Source organism: Manis pentadactyla, chromosome 8, assembly GCF_030020395.1.
Source record: "Manis pentadactyla isolate mManPen7 chromosome 8, mManPen7.hap1, whole genome shotgun sequence".
NCBI classification, from domain to species: Eukaryota; Metazoa; Chordata; class Mammalia; order Pholidota; family Manidae; genus Manis; species Manis pentadactyla.
In genome coordinates, this window is record NC_080026.1 from 60,952,983 (window position 1) to 60,972,657 (window position 19,675).

Consider the following 19,675-nt stretch of genomic DNA (forward strand, 5'->3'; position numbering starts at 1 on the left):
ATTCCTGAAAAAGTTTTCAAAATAAAGGTCATAACCATGCTGAAAGACTTGCAGAGAAATATGCAAGAAAAATGGATAAAGTTGGGAGGGAGAATACAGAAATAAAACAGTCTCTGGAAGGACTTAAAAACAGAATGGATGAGGTGCAAGAGGCCATTAATGGAATAGAAATCAGAGAACAGGAATGCAGACAAGCTGATGCAGAGAGAGATAAAAGGATCTTCAGGAATGAAAGAATATTAAGAGAACTGTGAGACCAATCCAAATGGAACAATATCTGCATAATAGGGGTACGAGAAGAAGAAGAGAGAGAAAAAGGGCTAGGAAGTGTATTTGAAGAAATAATTGCTGAAAACCTCCTCAAACTGGGGGAGGAAATAGTTGCAGAGACCACGGAAGCACACAGAACTCCCAACAGAAGGGACCCAAGGAGGGCAACACCAAGACACATAATAATTAAAATGGCAAAGATCACTGACAAGGACAGAGTATTAAAGGCAGCTAGAGAGAGAAAAAAGGTCACCTACAAAGGAAAACCCATCAGGGTATCATCAGACTTCTCAACAGAAACCTTACAGGCCAGAAGAGAATGGCATGATATATTTAATGCAATGAAACATAAGGGCCTTGAACCAAGAATACTGTATCCAGCATGACTATCATTTAAATAAGAAGGAGAGATTAAACAATTCCCAGACAAGCAAAAGTTGAGGGAATGTGCCCCTGACAAACCAACTCTACAGGGTATTTTAGAGGTACTGCTTTAGGTGGAAGCACTCCTAAGGCTAAATAGATGTCACCAGAGAAAATAAAATCACAGCAAAGGAAGCAGACCAATCAAATACTAACAAAAAAGGCAAAAAATAAAATCAACTACCCACAAAAGCAGTCAAAGGAAACACAAAAGACCACAAAATAAAACACCTAACACATAAAGAATGGAGGAGGAGGAATAAGAAGGGAGAGAAATAAAGAATCTTCAGACTGTATTTATAATAGTGAGTTAAGTTAGATGATAAGATAGTAAAGAAGCTAACCTTGAACCTTTGGTAACCACGAACTTAAAGCCTGCAATGGCAATAAGTACATATCTTTCAATAATCACCCTAAATGTAAATGGACTGAATGCACCAATCAAAAGACAGAGAGTAATAAAATGGAAAAAAAGGAAGACCCATCTATATGCTTCTTACAAGAGACTCACCTCAAACCCAAAGACACGTGCAGACTAAAAGTCAAGGGTTGGAAAGAGATATTTCATGCAAACAACAGGGAGAAAAAAGCAGGTGATGCAGTACTAGTATCAGACAAAATAGACTTCAAAACAAAGAAAGTAACAAGAGATAAAGAAGGACATTATATAATGATAAAGGGCTCAGTCCAACATGAGGATATAACCATTATAAATATATATGCAACCAACACAGGAGAACCAACATATGTGAAACAAATACTAACAGAACTAAAGGAGGAAATAGACTGCAATACATTCATTTTAGGAGACTTCAACACGCCACTCACTCCAAAGGATATATCCACCAGACAGAAAATAAGTAAGGACATGGAGGACTAAACAACACACTAGAACAGATGGAGCTAATAGACATCTATAGGACTCTACATACAAAAGCAACAGAATACACATTCTTCTCAAGTGCACATGGAACATTCTCCAGAATATACCACATACTAGGCCACAAAAAGAGCCTCAGTAAAACAAAAAGATTGAAATTCTACCAACCAACTTTTCAGACTACAACGGTATAAAACTAGAAATAAATTGTACAAAGAAAGCAACAAGTGTCACAAACACATGGAGGCTTAACAACATGCTCCTAAATAATCAATGGATCAATGACCAAATTAAAATAGAGATCAAGCAATATATGGAAAGAAATGACAACAACAACACTAAGCCCCAACTTTTGTGGGATGCAGCGAAAGCAGTTTTAAGAGGAAAGTATATCACAATCCAGGCATATTTAAAGAAGGAAGGACAATCCCAAATGAATAGTGTAAAGTCACGATTATCAAAATTGAAAAAAGATGAACAAATGAGGCATAAAGTCTGCAGAAGCAGGGACATAATAAAGATCAGAGAAGAAATAAATAAAATTGAGAAGAATAAAACAATAGCAAAAATCAATGAAACCAAGAGCTGGTTCTTTGAGAAAATAAAGTAGATAAGCCTCTAGCCAGACTTATTAAGAGAATCAATACACATAAACAGAATCAGAAATGAGAAAGGAAAAATCACAATGGACCACACAGAAATACAAAGAATTATTAGAGAATACTACAAAAACCTATATGCTAACAAGCTGGAAAACCTTGAAGAAATGGACAACTTCCTAGAAAAATACAACCTTCCAAGACTGACCAAGGAAGAAACAGAGAATCTAAACAGACCAATAACCAGCAAGAAAAGTGAAGCAGTAATCAAAAAACTACCCAAGAGCAAAACCCCTGGGCCAGATGTATTTACTGCAGAAGTTTATCAGACATACAGAGAAGACATAGTACCCATTCTCCTTAAAGTTTTCCAAAAAATAGAAGAGGAGGGAATACTCCCAAACTCATTCTATGAAGCAACCATCACCCTAATACCAAAACCAGGCAAAGACCCCACCAAAAAACAAAATTACAGACCAATATCCCTGATGAACATACATGCAAAAATACTCAACAAAATATTAGCAAACCGAATTCAAAAATACATCAAGAGGATCATACACCATGACCAAGTGGAATTCATCTCAGGGATGCAAGGATGGTACAATATTCAAAAATCCATCAACATCATCCACCACATCAACAAAAAAAAAGGACAAAATCACATGACCATCTCCATAGACACTGAAAAAGCATTTGACAAAATTCAACATCCATTCATGATAAAAACTCTCAAAAAATTGGCATAGAGGGCCATTACCTCAACATAATAAAGGCCATATATGATAAACCCACAGCCAACATCATACTGAACAGTGAAAAGCAAAAGCTTTTCCTCTAAGATCAGGAACAAGACAGGGATGCCCACTCTCCCCACTGTTATTCAACCTGCTACTGGAGGTCCTAGCCATGGCAATTAGACAAAACAAAGAAATACAAGGAATCCGGATTGGTAAAGAAGAAGTCAAACTGTCAATACTTGCAGATGACATGATATTGTACATAAAAAAACCATAAAGACTCCACTGCAAAACAACTAGAACTAATATTGGAATTCAGCAAAGCTGTGGGATACAAAATTAATACACAAATCTGTGGCTTTCCTATACACTATCAATGAACTAACAGAAAAAGAAATCAGGAAAACAATTCCATTCACAATAGCATCAAAAAGAATAAAATACCTAGGAATAAACCTAACCAAGGAAGTGATAGACCTATACCCTGAAAACTAGAAGACACTCTTAAGAGAAATTAAAGAGGACACTAACAAATGGAAACTCATCCCATGCTCTTGGCTAGGAAGAATTAATATCATCAAAATGGCCATCCTGCGCAAAGCAATCTACAGATTCAATGCAATCCCTATCAAATTACCACAGCATTCTTCAACAAACTGGAACAAATAGTTCTAAAATTCATATGGAACCACCAAAGACCCCGAATAGCCAAAGCAATCCTGAGAAGGAAGAATAAAGTGGGGTGGGTGATCTCGCTCCCCAACTTCAAGCTCTACTACAAAGCCACAGTAATCAAGAAAATTTGGTACCGGCACAGGAACAGACCCATAGACCAGTGGAACAGAATAGAGACTTCAGACATTAACCCAAACATATATGGTCAATTAATATATGATAAAGGAGCCATGGACATACAGTCAGAAAATGACAGCATCTTCAACGGTTGTTGTTGGCAAAACTGGACAACTACATGTAAGAGAATGAAACTGGATCATTGTCTAACCCCATACACAAAAGTAAATTTGAAATGGATCAAAGACCTGAATGTAAGTCCTGAAACCATAAAACTCTTAGGAAAAAACATAGACAAAAATCTCTTGGACATAAACATGAGCGACTTCTTCATGAACATATCTCCCTGAGCAAGGGAAACAAAAACAAAAATGAACAGGTGGGACTATATCAAGCTGAAAAGTTACTGTACAGCAAAGGACACCATAAATAGAACAAAAAGGCATCCTGCAGTATGGGAGAATATATTTATAAATGACAGATCCGATAAAGGGTTGACATCCAATATATGTAAAGAGCTCACACACCTCAACAAACAAAAAGTAAATAATCCAATTAAAAAATGGGCAGAGGAGCTGAACAGACACTTCTCCAAGGAAGAAATTCAGATGGCCAACAAACACATGAAAAGATGCACCACATTGCTAGTCATCAAAGAAATGCAAATTAAAAGCACAATGAGATATCACCTCACACCAGTAAGGATCACCACCATCCAAAGACAAACAACAACAGATGTTGGTGAGGTTATGGATAAAGGGGAACCCTACTACACTGCTGGTGGGAATGTAAATTAGTTTAACCATTGTGGGAAGCAGTATGGAGGTTCCTCAAAAAGCTCAAAATAGAAATACCATTTGACCCAGGAATTCCACTCCTAGGAATTTACCCTAAGAATACAGCAGCCCAGTTTGAAAAAAACAGATGCACCCCTGTGTTTATCGCAGCACTATTTACAATAGCCAAGAAATGGAAGCAACTTAAGTGTCCATCAGTAGATGAATGGATAAAAAAGATGTGGTACATATACGCAATGAAATATTATTCAGCCATAAGAAGAAACCAAATCCTACCATTTGCAACAACATGGCTGAAGCTAGAGGGTATTATGCTCAGTGAAATAAGCCAAGCAGAGAAAGTCAAGTACCAAATGATTTCATTCATATGTGAAGTATAAGAACAAAGAAAAAACTGAAGGAACAAAACAGCAGCAGAATCACAGAACCCAAGAATGGACTAACAGTTACCAAAGGGAAAGGGACTGGGGTGGATGGGTGGGAAGGGAGGGATGGGGGAGAAATAGAAAGGGGGCATTATGATTAGCATGTATAATGTGGGGGGTGGCATGGGGAGGGCTGTGCAAAACAGAGAAGACAGGTAATGACTCTACAGCATCTTACTATGCTGATGGACAGTGACTAATGGGGGTTTGGGGGTGGTACTTGGTGAAGGGGGGAACCTAGTAAACTTAATGTTTCTCATGTAATTGTAGAATAATGATTCCAAAATATTAAAAAAAACATTGAAAGTAACTGGTCCACACACCAACTAAAACATAGAGATTCAGAATGAATTAAAAAGCTTGACCCAACTATATGCAGTCTACAGTAAACTCCCTTTCAAATATATGATGATATAGGTAGAACAAAGGGAAAGATTTAAAAAAAGATATACTGTGCAAACACTATTAAAGATAAAGTAGAATGGCTATGCTGGTATCAGACAAAAAATAGGCAAAATAGAAATGAGGAACATTGTACAAGGACTAAAAGTTCAAATAAAATGAAGGCATGTCAATCCTAAATGAGTATGTACATAACAACCGAATTTCAAAACATAGGAAGCAAAAACTAAAAGAACTGAGAGGAGAAATATGCAAATTGACAATTATAGTTGAAGACAACAGTATTTCTCTATCAATAATACAAATAGCAGGAAAAAATCAGCAAGGACATAGAATAACTGCATTATAGCATCAACAAAGTAGATTTGATTTACAGAACACTACACCCAACAATAATTGAATAAACATTTTTCTCAGAAAGTCTACACCAAATATTGTCCAAAACAGAACAAATATTACATTTTAAAGAATTTAAATCAACAAAATATTTTCTCAGACAATAATGGAATTAAACTAGGAATCAGTAATAATTAACAGGACATCTGCAAATACTTGGAAATTAAACACTTCATAATACATGGTCAAAGAGAAATCTGAAAGGAAATGAGACATATTTTGAGCAGAACAAAAATGAGAATATACCAACATTTGTGGTATATGGCTAACAGAGCACTTGGAAGGAAATACACAGCAGAAAAGAAAGATCTCAAATCAATAAAGATTTCACCTTAAGAAAGTAGATAAAGAAAAACAAAATAAAACCTAAGCATGTTGAAATAAGAAAGTAAGAAAGGTAAGGGCAGAAATCAATGAAATTAAAGCCAGAGAAGCAGTACAGAAAATGAGTAAAACAAAAGCTGGTTCTTTGAAAAAGTCAATAAATAAAATTGATAATTTGGCAACACTGACAGAAAAGTATGACAGAGATTAGAAATTTTAGGAATAAAGAGGGAATAGTAGTAAAGACCTCACAGATACATGGATGAAAAGGGACTACTACAAAAAACGAGAATAGAACAAACAACTTAAGCACATGCATTAAAAACTTCAAAGAAATAGAACAGTTCTACAATTTTATAGATTCAAGTGGCCTCCACCTCAGTCATGATACAGAACTATTTGATCACCATAAAGATCTGCCTCATGCTACCCCTTTATAATCATACATAACTCATCGTTAGAAGCATCAACAAAGAAATCTGTAAAACTACATGGCTTTACTGGTGAATTCTACCAAATACGTAAAGAAGTAACATCAACACTACACAATTTCTTCCAGCAAATACAAGAGGAGGCAACACTTCCTAATTCATTTTATAAGGCGTAGATTACCTTTATACTAAAATCAAAGACAAATAAAACTACATACTCAAACCCCAGCATGAACATAAACACAAAATCTTCAGCAAAATATTAGCAAATAAATTCCAGCCATGTAAATTTTATCTCGGGAACACCAAGATGGTTCAATATTTGAATGTAAATAAATGTGATCTATTATGTAAACACTCTGAAAATAATAGGATTATAACAATTTATGGAAAAATCATGTGACAAGATTCACCATCTTTTCATGATAAAAATTCTCAATAAATTAGGATTCAAAGTGAATTCCCGTAACTGGGTTACGTGTCTTAGACTGCTTAGGCTGCCATAACAAAATACCATAGACTTGGTGGCTAAAATAACAAATTTCTTTTTTACAGTTCTGGAGAAGTCCAAGATCAAGGTGATTTTTTTGTGATTTGTTTTCCAGTGAGGCATCTCTTCCTGCAGATGGCTGCCTTCTCATTGTGTGCTTATATGGCCTTGCCTCAGTGCATGCATATGAAAAAGAGAAATCTCTTTCTTGCTCATAAAGCCACAAATCTTATCAGATTAAGACCCTATCCTGATGACTTCATTTAACCTTAATTACCCTCTAAAAGCCCAATCTCCCAATAGTCACACTGAGGGGTTAGGAATTCAACATAAGAATTTTGAGGGTAAACTTCAGTCTATAACAAAGCATCTTCAAAAAAAATCTTAAGATTGACATCATCCTTAATGGTGAAAGACTAAATGCTTTTCCCTTAAGATTAAGAAAAAGACATCTAACTCTTACCATTCTATTCAACATCATTCTGGAAGTCCTAGCAGGTATAAGGCAAGGAAAGAAATGAAAGGCATAAATTACAAAGAAAAAGAAAAATATTTGCAGATGAGTGATTATATTCATAGGGTGTTTTGTAGATAAAGACATTCTGATGTTAAAAGTTACATGGAAAAGCAAACTAGAATGACTAATAGGATTTTGTAAAAGAAGAGTAAAGATAGAAGAAACACATTACCTAATTTAAGGTTTTCTGTACAGTTACAGTGATCCAATGTAGTAGAGAATCCAGCAATATATAGTGAGTATGTGAGAGTTTCCCAATTCTCTGGAATTGAGTTGGTCTAATCTGCATTGTTTCCACAGCTCTCCAAAGTCTTTGATAATACAATGTTTGTAATTTGTCTATTTTTTTTCTTGGACAACATTATGGTTACTAGACTCCCCTATTATCAAGACTCCCCCACATACCCCATTACAGTCACTGCCCATCAGTGTAGTAAGATTTGGCAGCACTGACAGAAAAGTATGTCTATAGAATCATTACTTGTCTTCTCTGTATATACTGCCTTTCCCATGTCCTCCCCCTGCTACATTATGTGTGCTAATTGTAATGCCCCTTTTTCCACCTTATCCCTCCCCAGTCCGTTTCCCTTTGGTAACTATCAGTCCATTCTTGGGTTCTGTGAGTCTTCTGCTGTTTTCTTCCTTCAGTTTTTCTTTGTTCTTATACTCCACATATGAGTGAAATCATTTGATACTTGTCTTTCTCCACCTGTCTTATTTCACTGAGCATAATACCCTCTAGCTCCAGCCATGTTGTTGCAAATGGTAGGATTTGTTTTCTTCTTATGGCTGAATAATATTCCATTCTGTATATATGTACCACATCATCTTTACCCATTCATCTACTACTGATGGACACTTAGGTTGCTTCCATTTCTTGGCTATTGTAAATAGTGCTGCGATAAACATAGGGGTGCATCTGTCTTTTTCAAACTGGGCTCCTGCAGTCTTAGGGTAAATTCCTCGGAGTGGAATTCCTGGGTCAAATGGTATTTCTATTTTGAATTTTTTGAGGAACCTCAATACTGCTTTCCACAATGATTGAACTAGTTTACATTCCCACCAGCAGTGTAGGAAGGTTCCCCTTTCTCCACATCCTCACAAACCTTTGTTGTTTGTCTTTTGGATGTTGGCCATCCTAACTGGTATGAGGTGATATCTCATTGTGGTTTTAATTTGCATTTCTTTGGTGATTATAGATGTGGAGCATCTTTTCATGTGTGTGTTGTCCATCTGAATTTCTTCTTTGGAGAAGTGTCTGTTCAGCTCCTCTGTCCATTTTTTAATTGGGTTATTTGCTTTTTGTTTGTTGAGGTGTGTGAACTCTTTATATAATTGGGATGTCAACCCCTTATTGGATCTGTCATTTATGAATATATTCTCCCAAACTGTAGGATGCCTTTTTGTTCTACTGATGTGTCCTTTGCTGTACAGAAGTTTTTAGTGTGATATAGTCTCACTTGTTCACTTTTGCTTCTGTTTCCCTTGCCCAGGGAGATATGTTCATGAAGAAGTCACTCATGTTTATGTCCAAGAGATTTTTGCCTATGTTTTTCTCTAAGAGTTTCATGGTTTCATGACTTACATTCAGGTCTTTGGTCCATTTTGAGTTTACTTTTGTGTATGGGGTTGGACAATAATCCAGTTTAATTCTCTTACATGTAGTTGTCCAGTTTTGCCAACAACAGCTGTTGAAGAGGCTGTCATTTCCCCATTGTATATTCATGGCTCCTTTATCATATATTAATTGACCATATATGCTTGGGTTTATATCTGGGCTCTCTATTCTGTTCCACTGGTCTATGGATCTATTTTTGTGCCAGTCCCAAATTTTCTTGATTACTGTGGCTTTGTAGTAGAGCTTGAAGTCAGGGAGCATAATCCCCCCAGCTTTATTCTTCCTTCTCAGGATTGCTTTGGGTATTTGTGGTCTCAAAAATATGGAACGTTTCATGAATTTGCATGTCATCCTTGTTCAGGGGCCATGCTAATCTTCTTTGTATTGATCCAATTTTAGTATATGTGCTGCCGAAGTGAGCTGAGGGATGGCGGGGAGGGCGAGGGCAGGGTTGGTGGAGGAGACTAGCCAGCAACCCATGGGGCTGCATGTGAGCCCACGGGGGCAGGGGCAGAGGCACCTCCTCCTGGCCTGGGATGGGGGTACTGGGCAGAGGGCTCAGAGGGTGGTTTAGGTCCCAGCACCCTTACTGAGCAAGTCTGGAAATGACGGCTGCATGAGATTCAGTTTCAACTTCTGCAGAATGAGAATATTGACCCTGAATAGCCAAAGCAATACTGAGAAGGAAGAATAAAGCAGGAAAATTATGCTCCCTGACTTCAAGCTCTACTACAAAGCCACAGTAATCAAGACAATATGGTACCGGCACAAGAACGCCCATAGACCAATGGAACAGACTAGAGAGCCCAGCTATTAACCCCAGCATATATGGTCGATTAATACATGATAAAGGAGCCATGGATATGCAGTGGGGAAATGACAGCCTGTTCAACAGCTGGTGTTGGCAAAACTGGACATTTACATGTAAGAGAATGAAACTGGATTGCTGCCTAACTCCAGACACAGAAGTAAACTTGAAATGGGTTAAAGACCTGAATATTAGTCATGAAACCATAAAACTCTTAGAAGAAAACATAGGGATAACTCTCCTGGACATAAAACATAAGCAACTTCTTCATTAACATATCTCCCTGGGCAAGGGAAACAAGCAAAAATGAACAAGTGGGAATATATAAAGCTGAGAAGGTTCTGTACAGCAAAGGATACCATCAATAGAACAAAAAGACATTCTACATTATGGGAGAATATATTTATAAATGACATATCCAGTAAACAGTTGAAATCCAAAATATATGAAGAGCTCATGCACCTCAACAAACAAGAAGCAAATAATCCAATTAGGAAATGGGCAGAGGATCTGAACAGACACTTCTCCAAAGAAGAAATTCAGATGGCCAACACGCACATGAAAAGATGCTCCACATCTGTAATCATCAGAGAAATGCAAATTAAAACCACAATGAGATATCACCTCAAACCACATAGGATGGCTAACATCCAAAAGACAAACAACAACAAATGTTTGTGAGGATGTGGAGAAAGGGGAATCCTCCCCTACACTGCTGGTGGGAATGTAAATTATTTCAACCATTTTGAAAAGCAGTATGGATGTTCCTCAAAAAACTCAAAATAGAAATGCCATTTGACCCAGAAATTCCACTTCTAGGAATTTACCTTAAGACTGCAGGAGCCCAGTTTGAAAAAGACATATGCACCCCTATGTTTATCGCAGTGCTATTTACAATAGCCAAGAAATGGAAGCAACCTAACTGTCCATCAGTAGATGAATGGATAAAGAAGATGTGCTACATATACACAATGGAATATTATTCAGCCAGAAGAAAACAAATCCTACCACTTGCAACAACATGGATGGAGCTAGAGGGTATTATGCTCAGTGAAATAAGCCAGGCAGAGAAACACAAGTATCAAATGATTTCACTCATTCATCCAGTAAAAGAACAAAGACAAATCTGAAGGAACAGAACAGCAACAGACTCACAGAACCCAGGAATGGACTAACAGTTACCAAAGGGAAAGGGACTGGGGAGGATGGGTTAGAAGGGAGGGATAAGGCGGACAAAGGGGCATTACAATTAGCACACATAATGTGGGGAGTGGGGCACGAGGGCAGTACAAGACAGAGAAGACAAGTAGTGATTTTATAGCATTTTACTATGGTGATGGGCAGTGACTGTAATGGGATATGTGGTGGGACTTGATAATGGGGGGAGAGTAACCATAATGTTCCTCATGTAATTATACTTTAATGATACCAAAATAAATGAAGTTCTAACCTCCTTCACTCCATGTTCCCACTTTCCAATTTGACTACCCACATTCCGAATTTGTCATAGAGACAGGGCCTTCTAAAAGTTCACCAGCTCAAGTGTAACATTGCTTCCCAGATGCACAAACTGTCCCTAAGCACAGAATTTTAGAGGAGTCTTTTCACCTAAGAAGGTAAACCTCTTCTATTTGCACTGATCACCATAGAAGTAACCGTGTTCTACAGAGCTGTTACAGTGTGCCGTGTCCCACCACCCGGCCTGTGCGCAGCCCGGGGCTGTGCACAGAGTATATGAGAATCTGGGGTAAGATCCCTGAGCGCTTCAGGAGAGATCCTTTGGGGGGACTATAACCAGTTACCCCTAATTCATGTGGACAGTAAACTAACCCCCACACTCAGGTCCATTTCCCTGAGTACTTACGCCTTCCTGTTGAATTTCTTTAAGGCTTCACTAAAACTATGTCAGTTGGAGTTTTAGCCTGTATTGCTTGAAGTGGATGGACAGTGGTGACAATAATTTCCCCATGTTTGAAAAAAGAAAAGCTTTTGTTGGAATAGCTTGTATATATCCATGTAAGGATCATTTGCAGGGTTACCCTGGGTCACATGCCTTCTCATGTTCAGAGCATCTCTACGTGTTCTTGCTGCCTCTGGTGGATCCCTCTTCTGCTTCTCGGTCCTGTCCCAGCTTTGGTCCCACATCTGTGTCCTACCAACACCCAGGACAGGAGTGATGAGAGAGGTCATCTCCTACGTGAACCTGTCCCATCTCTGCCAGTGAGTTGTCAACCCAGCTCTTGATAAAAGGCTTCCCAAGGCACAAAATGCCAGGCAAGGCATTCCAGAGAATTGGCCTATTCAGAATGGAGGAAATGAAAAAGGATGCTTAAACCCCTGTGTTCCCTTGTGATGATGCCACAGAGCCTGTGGGAAAGTTTTTCCTTACAAATTCAGTTTTTCTAATGAACATGCAGCTTTCCACTATTGTCAGTCTAAGTTAAAGGTATATCTTTGAAAAGAAATTGTCTGTTTCATCTAAGTTGTTTAACTATCACTTAATAGTTGTGTAATTTTCCCTTAGTCTGTAGGATATTTTGTCATGTCCCTCTTTCACTCTAAAGATTGATAATTAGTGATTTTTCAGGATATTTTGTCATGTCCCTCTTTCGCTCTAATGATTGATAATTAATGTTTTTTCTTTGTACTGTTCAGCCTGGCTACAGACAACAATTTTGCTGATTTTTTACTCATTATTAATTTTATCAATTTGTTAACCTTATTATAAATTATTTTAGAAGTTATTGTAAAAAAATTGTGTAAATTTAATTAGTAATTGTATAAAATTCAGTCCTTGAACACTTAACACATGAGATTTTGGTGATGGCCCTTTGAGTCCTTATAACACATTATGATAATGGTGATATAATGAACTGCAGCAATATTCAGAAGATCTACAGGCCTCATGAACCAGTGCTTTCCAATGCACAAGCAAAGGTTCATTTAAATGGGTAACACAACAATAGGTTTTAATATAATAAAGTATGAACAATTTATTTATATGGATTCAGATTTCACACTGCAGTTAAACTGCTGAATTTGGATGTAGTATGAGAGGAATATCTAAATTAATCTGTATGATAAATGGCAAGTTCACATAAGCACTTCTGTTGTGCACTGAAAAATAACGGTTGTCTCAAGAAAAGCACCTGGGCAACTATTTCTGAGTTGTGAGCCACTTTTTCATGAACATTACTTTCACTTGAAAAAATAACTGACAAACTGTTATTTGGATGTGGGTACCTGGAAGATGTTTTCTTAAAAATTAACAAAGTGAGCCTATTACTTCAAGGAAAACAAATGATCTTATTTACTGCCAAATTAAAACTTTCAAGTACAAATTCAAAGTTTGGAAAATATACACCTATGAGCCTTAGCAGCTCCCCAAGAATTCTGTGGTAAGGAAGGTAGTGATTTTAGCAAATTATTTTTTTATATATATGCAGCAGCTCTTAAACCTTTTGGTCTCAGGACCTTTTCAAACTTTTTTAGATGATTAAGGTCCCCAAAGAACTTTTATACATATGGAACATATGTATCAATATTTACTAATCAGACATTAAAACTAAGCACTTAAAATGTTTAAAGGTTATTTAAAAATAACAATGATAAACCTATTACATGCATTTTGATGGAAAATAACTGTATTTTTTAAAAACTCTAGTGAGAAGAGTGCCGCTGTTTTACATTTTTAAAAATCCCTTTCCTGTCCTGAATCAGCTGGATTCTCTTATATGCTTCTGCACTCACTGTTCCCACATCACAGGTCAGGCCATGTGGCCTCTGGAAAACTCTCAAAACAAGCATGAAAAAGCCAAACAACATCTTAGTATTACTATGAAAACAGCTTTCACTTCACATAACCCTGGAAACCCTTTCCCATATTTTCTACTGTTATAAGTTAACCTTAGCAGAATAACGTACAAAGACCAATATCACAAGTCTTTTTTTACTCTATTAAGGACACCCTTTTAAGCAAAATCTATTTTTTTAGGCTTTATCCCTAATCAAATCAAAGCAGTTACCACTACTGTAGTACTAACTAATGTATGCTAATACTACTTCTGGATCCCTTATAAACATATATAAATATATACATGTATGTGTGAGCCTGTGTGTATAAATATATATAATCTCTTATACATGCACAGAATATATGGAAATACACCAAAACATTATTAGCAGGATTACAAGTAATTTTGATCTTTTTATTTTTATTTTCCAGATATTCTGTACATAGTTGCATTAAAAAAAAGTGGAAATTGTTTTCTGCTACCCACTTCTGGTGGTAAACATTCTTTTCCAAAGGAGTGTGCCCTGGCCTTAGGGAACCAGTAGGCCTTAGTAACTACAGGGAGGCAGAAAACAAGGAGAAAATTACACCAGGAAAGGGGATACAGTAAACCCCGTGTTAAGATATCAAAGAACTAAAACTGAGAATTCTAATCCATGAATCTAGAATTTTTTAGTAAAAATATGTTCTTACAAAATGATGATGCTTCTTACAGTATCAGCAGGAACTATGTACACCAGAAAACTTGTTACTAATATTTAGCTCTTGGTACCATTTGGAGTGTTTAAACTTACTCTCCTTTTTGAACTGATCACAGAATTCAGTTCTTTAAAATTCATACACTAAATGAATTAAGTAAACCTTTTTAAGGTGACATCAATCTTTGTGGAGGTTTTCACTGTTCGTGAAAATGTGCCTTGTCCAAAAAGAACTGAAGCAAAGGGCCAAGAACAAAGCAATGAGATAAAAGGCTCTCAATTCTTCTAATTAGGGATCTCAACTCTATTGCTTAAATAACTGGTGCCTGCAATGCCACATCAAGGCATAACAGTTGTGTCAGTGCCACCCATTACACCATAATGAACAAACATGAAGAGGACAGAACCTGAAGCAGAATCACTAAAAACTCTTCCACTTAATCTGCAGAGGAGAGGCAGCACAGAGCAGTAGCTAAAAAAAACTCAAGACTCAAGAGCAGATTATCTGCATTCAGATTCGGCCCCACCACCCTAGGCAATTTACTTAAAGTCACTTGCCTCAGCTTCCTTACCCAAGAAATGGAGAGGATAGAAAAATAAATTATCTACCTACAAGACTGTTAGAAGGATTAAATGTGTCAATATTTGTGAAGGGCTGGAACATAGTAAATAAATGTTGGAAAAAAAGAAACAAAAATCCTGAACTTAAAGTTTGCCTTAAAATAAATGAAATAACTGTAGAGATACAGAAAAGCCAAATCAGATAATTCAGAATATGCATACTCAATTTTCCAGCATCTTAAAAAGTATAGCAGTATGGTTTTCAATTATCTTTTAACACCACAAGAGTCCAAACTGATAAAGGACAAGTCATTTTCAGGGACTTCACAGAAGACTTTAGCTATACGTAATGTAAAGTATCTTTTTTTTAAAATATAAATTATTTTTATTTCCTGTGACTCGCACACCTCTGAATATTACAAATAATCATTTTGGATTGAGTAAGCATCATCATTATTAACACCCCAACTGATCAAAATATTTCAAATAATGTAAGAAGTATTAGAAATGCATCTCTTAATGATGCATCTAACAATGCCTACCATGGATTTATATATTCATGGGCGCATATTACCTATTTTTTGAATGAGTCAGCATTCATTCTGGTCTTTGTTTTTTTTTTTTTTGAGAGGGCATATCTCATATTTGTTGATCAAATGGTTGTTAACAACAATAAAATTCTGTATAGGGGACTCAATGCACAATCATTAATCATCCCCACGCCTAATTCTCAATAGTCTCCAATCTTCTGAAGCATAACGAACAAGTTCTTACATGGTGAACAAGTTCTTACATAGTGAATAAGTTCTTACATGGTGAACAGTGCAAGGGCAGTCAAATCACAGAAACTTACAGTTTTGATCATGCATCATGAATTATAAACAAGTCAGATATGATTATTCATTTGATTTTTATACTTGATTTATATGTGGATACCACATTTCTCCCTTATTATTATTATTTTTTAATAAAATGTTGAAGTGGTAGGTAGATGCAAGATAAAGGTAGAAAACATAATTTAGTGCTGTAAGAGGGCAAATGTAGATGATCAGGTGTGTGCCTATAGACTAAGTATTAATCCAAGCTAGACAAGGGCAACAAAACATCCACGGATGCAGAAGATTTCTCTCAAAACAGGGGGGGTGAGGTTCTAAGCCTTACCTCTGTTGATCCCCAATTTCTCACCTGATGGTCCCCCTGCGACTGTGCCTGTCTTAGGTTGTTCCTCCCTTGAGGAATCTTACCCGTCTCTGGCTAACCAGTCATCTTCTGGGGTCATACAGGGAAATGTAAAGTTGGTAAGTGAGAGAGAAGCAATATTGTTTGAAAAGGTTAGCTTTTCACTTCTTTGCATATTTATGCCCTGTGGCTTCTATGCCCAGCATTTGTCTTGAGGTATCTCTACCACTTGGAAGAATTATGATACTCAGTAATTTTCGATATGAGACACAAATTCTACTAGAGGGTTGTAATTAGGAAGGAAGAAGAAAAGCTACAGAAGTAGCAGATGGAAGAAAACATGGGAAGATTGATTATTTCTTTGACATATCTTCTTGTAGAGTAACATAAGCATGTATAGGTTTTAACAAACTACTAATTAAATTGTGTACACACATTATCATAATAGGAATACAGCTACATAACAAAAGCAGACCTACAATTACCAGCCATATCCAGTGAAACCAAGAAAACCAGTTAGGCACCCTAGGCATTTGTGAAAACTTATCAATGATATGATGGATATTGTCTAACTGAATTTGAATAGTTTGAGAAAAATCAGACAAATTAAAACAACACATTCCTGGGAACTGTTCACATCCCATATGTTCTTTTACCAGTAGATAGTCTATAGTCGCATGATTTTGGAGCACTGCAACTTGTACTTCTCCTAATTTTTGGTTGAGTTCTGACACTATAGATCCAGTCAAATTTGTTGTTTTACTGTATGCACAGGCCAGCTTAGATATCTCCTTCTTCATTCCAATGGCAAGTCCAGGAACCGGTGGGATGAATGCAGCTACAACTGCAACAGCACCAGATCTTTGTTGAAGTTTTTTGATGATCATCTTCGGGAATGACTCTTCCAGAGGATGTTGATGTTGGAAGTTCTTCTTCATATCATATCTTAATTCATTTTCTGGGTAGCCAAATTAGGCTTTGATCCTTTGTATAAACACAAACCCTTTGCCCACATTTTGATATGACCTTTATGCCATTGTGAAGAACCTACTGGAGATCACCACACAGGAACTGCTTTTTTTTTAAGAGAAAGGAATATTATCAGAAAAATGCACTTCCATAGCTGATCATCTGACACCCTTTAAAAGATCAAAATTAAGGATATGTAACACATGCATTAATCGTTGATTTACAGTTTTATCTACCAAGGAGTAATCCCCCTTTTCTTTCTCTTTTTTTTTTTGTTATTAATCTACAATTACGTGAAGAATATTATGTTTACTAGGCTCCCCCCTACACCAAGTCCCCGCCCACAAACCCCATTACAGTCACTGTCCATCAGCATAGCAAAATGTTGTAGAATCACTACTTGTCTTCTCTGTGTTACACAGCCTTCTCTTTTCTCCCACCCCCCACATTATGCATGCTAATCATAATACCCCATTTCTTCTTCACCCCCTTATCCCTCCTTACCCACCCATCCTCCCAAGTCCCTTTCCCTTTGGTACCTGTTAGTCCATTCTTGGGTTCTGTGATCCTGCTGCTGTTTTGTTCCTTCAGGTTTTCCTTTGTTCTTATACTCCACAGATGAGTGAAATCATTTGGTATTTGTCTTTCTCCACTTGACTTATTTCACTAAGCATAATACCCTCTAGCTCCGTCCATGTTGTTGCAAATGGTAGGATTTGTTTTCTTCTTATGGCTGAATAATATTCCATTGTGTATATGTACCACATCTTCTTTATCCAGTCATCTACTGATGGACACGTAGAATGCTTCCAATTCTTGGCTATTGTAAATAGTGCTGCGATAAACATAGGGGTGCATCTGCCTTTTTCAAACTTGAGTGCTGCATTCTTAGGGTAAATTCCTAGGAGTGGAATTCCTGGGTCAAATGGTAAGTCTATTTTGAGCATTTTGGGGAACCTCCATACTGCTTTCCACAATGGTTGAACTAATTTACATTCCCACCAACAGTGTAGTAGGGTTCCCCTTTCTCCACAACCTTGCCAACATTTGTTCTTTGTCTTTTGGACGGTAGCCATCCTTACTGGTGTGAGGTGATACCTCATTGTGGTTTTAATTTGCATTTCTCTGATAACTACCGATGTGGAGCATCTTTTCATGTGTCTGTTGGCCATCTGAATTTCTTTTTTGGAGAACTGTCTGTTCAGTTCCTCTGCCCATTTTTAAATTGGATTATTTGTTTTTTGTTTGTTGAGGTGGGTGAGCTCTTTATATATTTTGGATGTCAAGCCTTTATCGGATCTGTCATTTACAAATATATTCTTCCAAACTTTAGGATACCTTTTTGTTCTATTGATGGCGTCTTTTGCTGTACAGAAGCTTTTCAGCTTAGTATAGCCCCACTTGTTCATTTTTGCTTTTTTTTCCTTGCCCGGGGAGATATGTTGAAGAAGAGGTCATTCATGTTTATGTCTAAGAGATTTTTGCCTATGTTTTTTGCTAAGAGTTTTATGGTTTCATGACTTACATTCAGGTCTTTGATCCATTTCGAATTTACTTTTGTGTATGGGGTTAGACAATGGTCCAGTTTCATTCTCTTACATGTAGCTGTCCAGTTTTGCCAGCACCATCTGTTGAAGAGACTGTCATTTCCCCATTGTATGTCCATGGCTCCTTTATCAAATATTAATTGACCATATATGTTTGGGTTAATGTCTGGAGTCTCTAATCTGTTCCACTGGTCTGTGGCTCTGTTCTTGTGCCAGTACCAAATTGTCTTGATTACTATGGCTTTGAAGTAGAGCTTGAAGTTCAGGAGTGAGATCCCCCCCCACACTTTATTCTTCTTTCTCAGGATTGCTTTCAGGGTCTTTGGTGTTTCCATTTGAATTTTTGAACTATTTGTTCCAGTTCATTGAAGAATGTTGCTGGTAATTTGATAGGGATTGCATCGAATCTGTATATTGCTTTGGGCAGGATGGCCATTTTGACAATATTAATTCTTCCTAGCCAAGAGCATGGGATGAGTTTCCATTTGTTAGTGTCCCATTTAATTTCTCTTAAGAGTTTCTTCTAGTTTTCAGGATATAGGTCTTTCACTTCTTTGATTAGGTTTATTCCTAGGTATTTTATTCTTTTTGATGCAATTGTGAATGGAGTTGTTTTCCTGATTTCTCCTTCTGTTGGTTCATTGTTGGTGTATAGGAAAGCCACAGATTTCTGTGTGTTAATTTTGTGTCCTGCAAATTTGCTGTATTCCGATATCAGTTCTAGTAGTTTTGGAGTGGAGTCTTTAGGGTTTTTTATGTACAATATCATGTCATCTGCAAATAGTGACAGTTTGACTTCTTTACCAATCTGGATTCCTTGTATTTCTTTGTTTTGTCTAATTGCCATAGCTAGGACCTCCAGTACTATGTTAAATAACAGTGGGGAAAGTGGGCATCCCTGTCTTGTTCCCGATCTCAGAGGAAAGGCTTTCAGCTCCTCGCTGTTCAGTATGATGTTGGCTGTGGGTTTATCACATATGGCCTTTATTATGTTGAGGTACTTGCCCTCTATACCC

The 19,675-nt window shown here is 37.1% G+C and overlaps 1 non-coding gene and 1 pseudogene across 1 annotated transcript; one reads left to right on the forward strand and one right to left on the reverse strand.

Annotated features, from left to right (window-relative positions):
• LOC118929369 (chromodomain Y-like protein) overlaps positions 1–19,675 on the forward strand; it is a 58,860-nt pseudogene that overhangs the window by 5,062 nt on the left and 34,123 nt on the right.
• On the reverse strand, positions 9,421–9,525 carry LOC118929370 (U6 spliceosomal RNA). Its single transcript, XR_005031560.1, has one exon. It is a non-coding gene; the product is annotated as a U6 spliceosomal RNA (small nuclear RNA).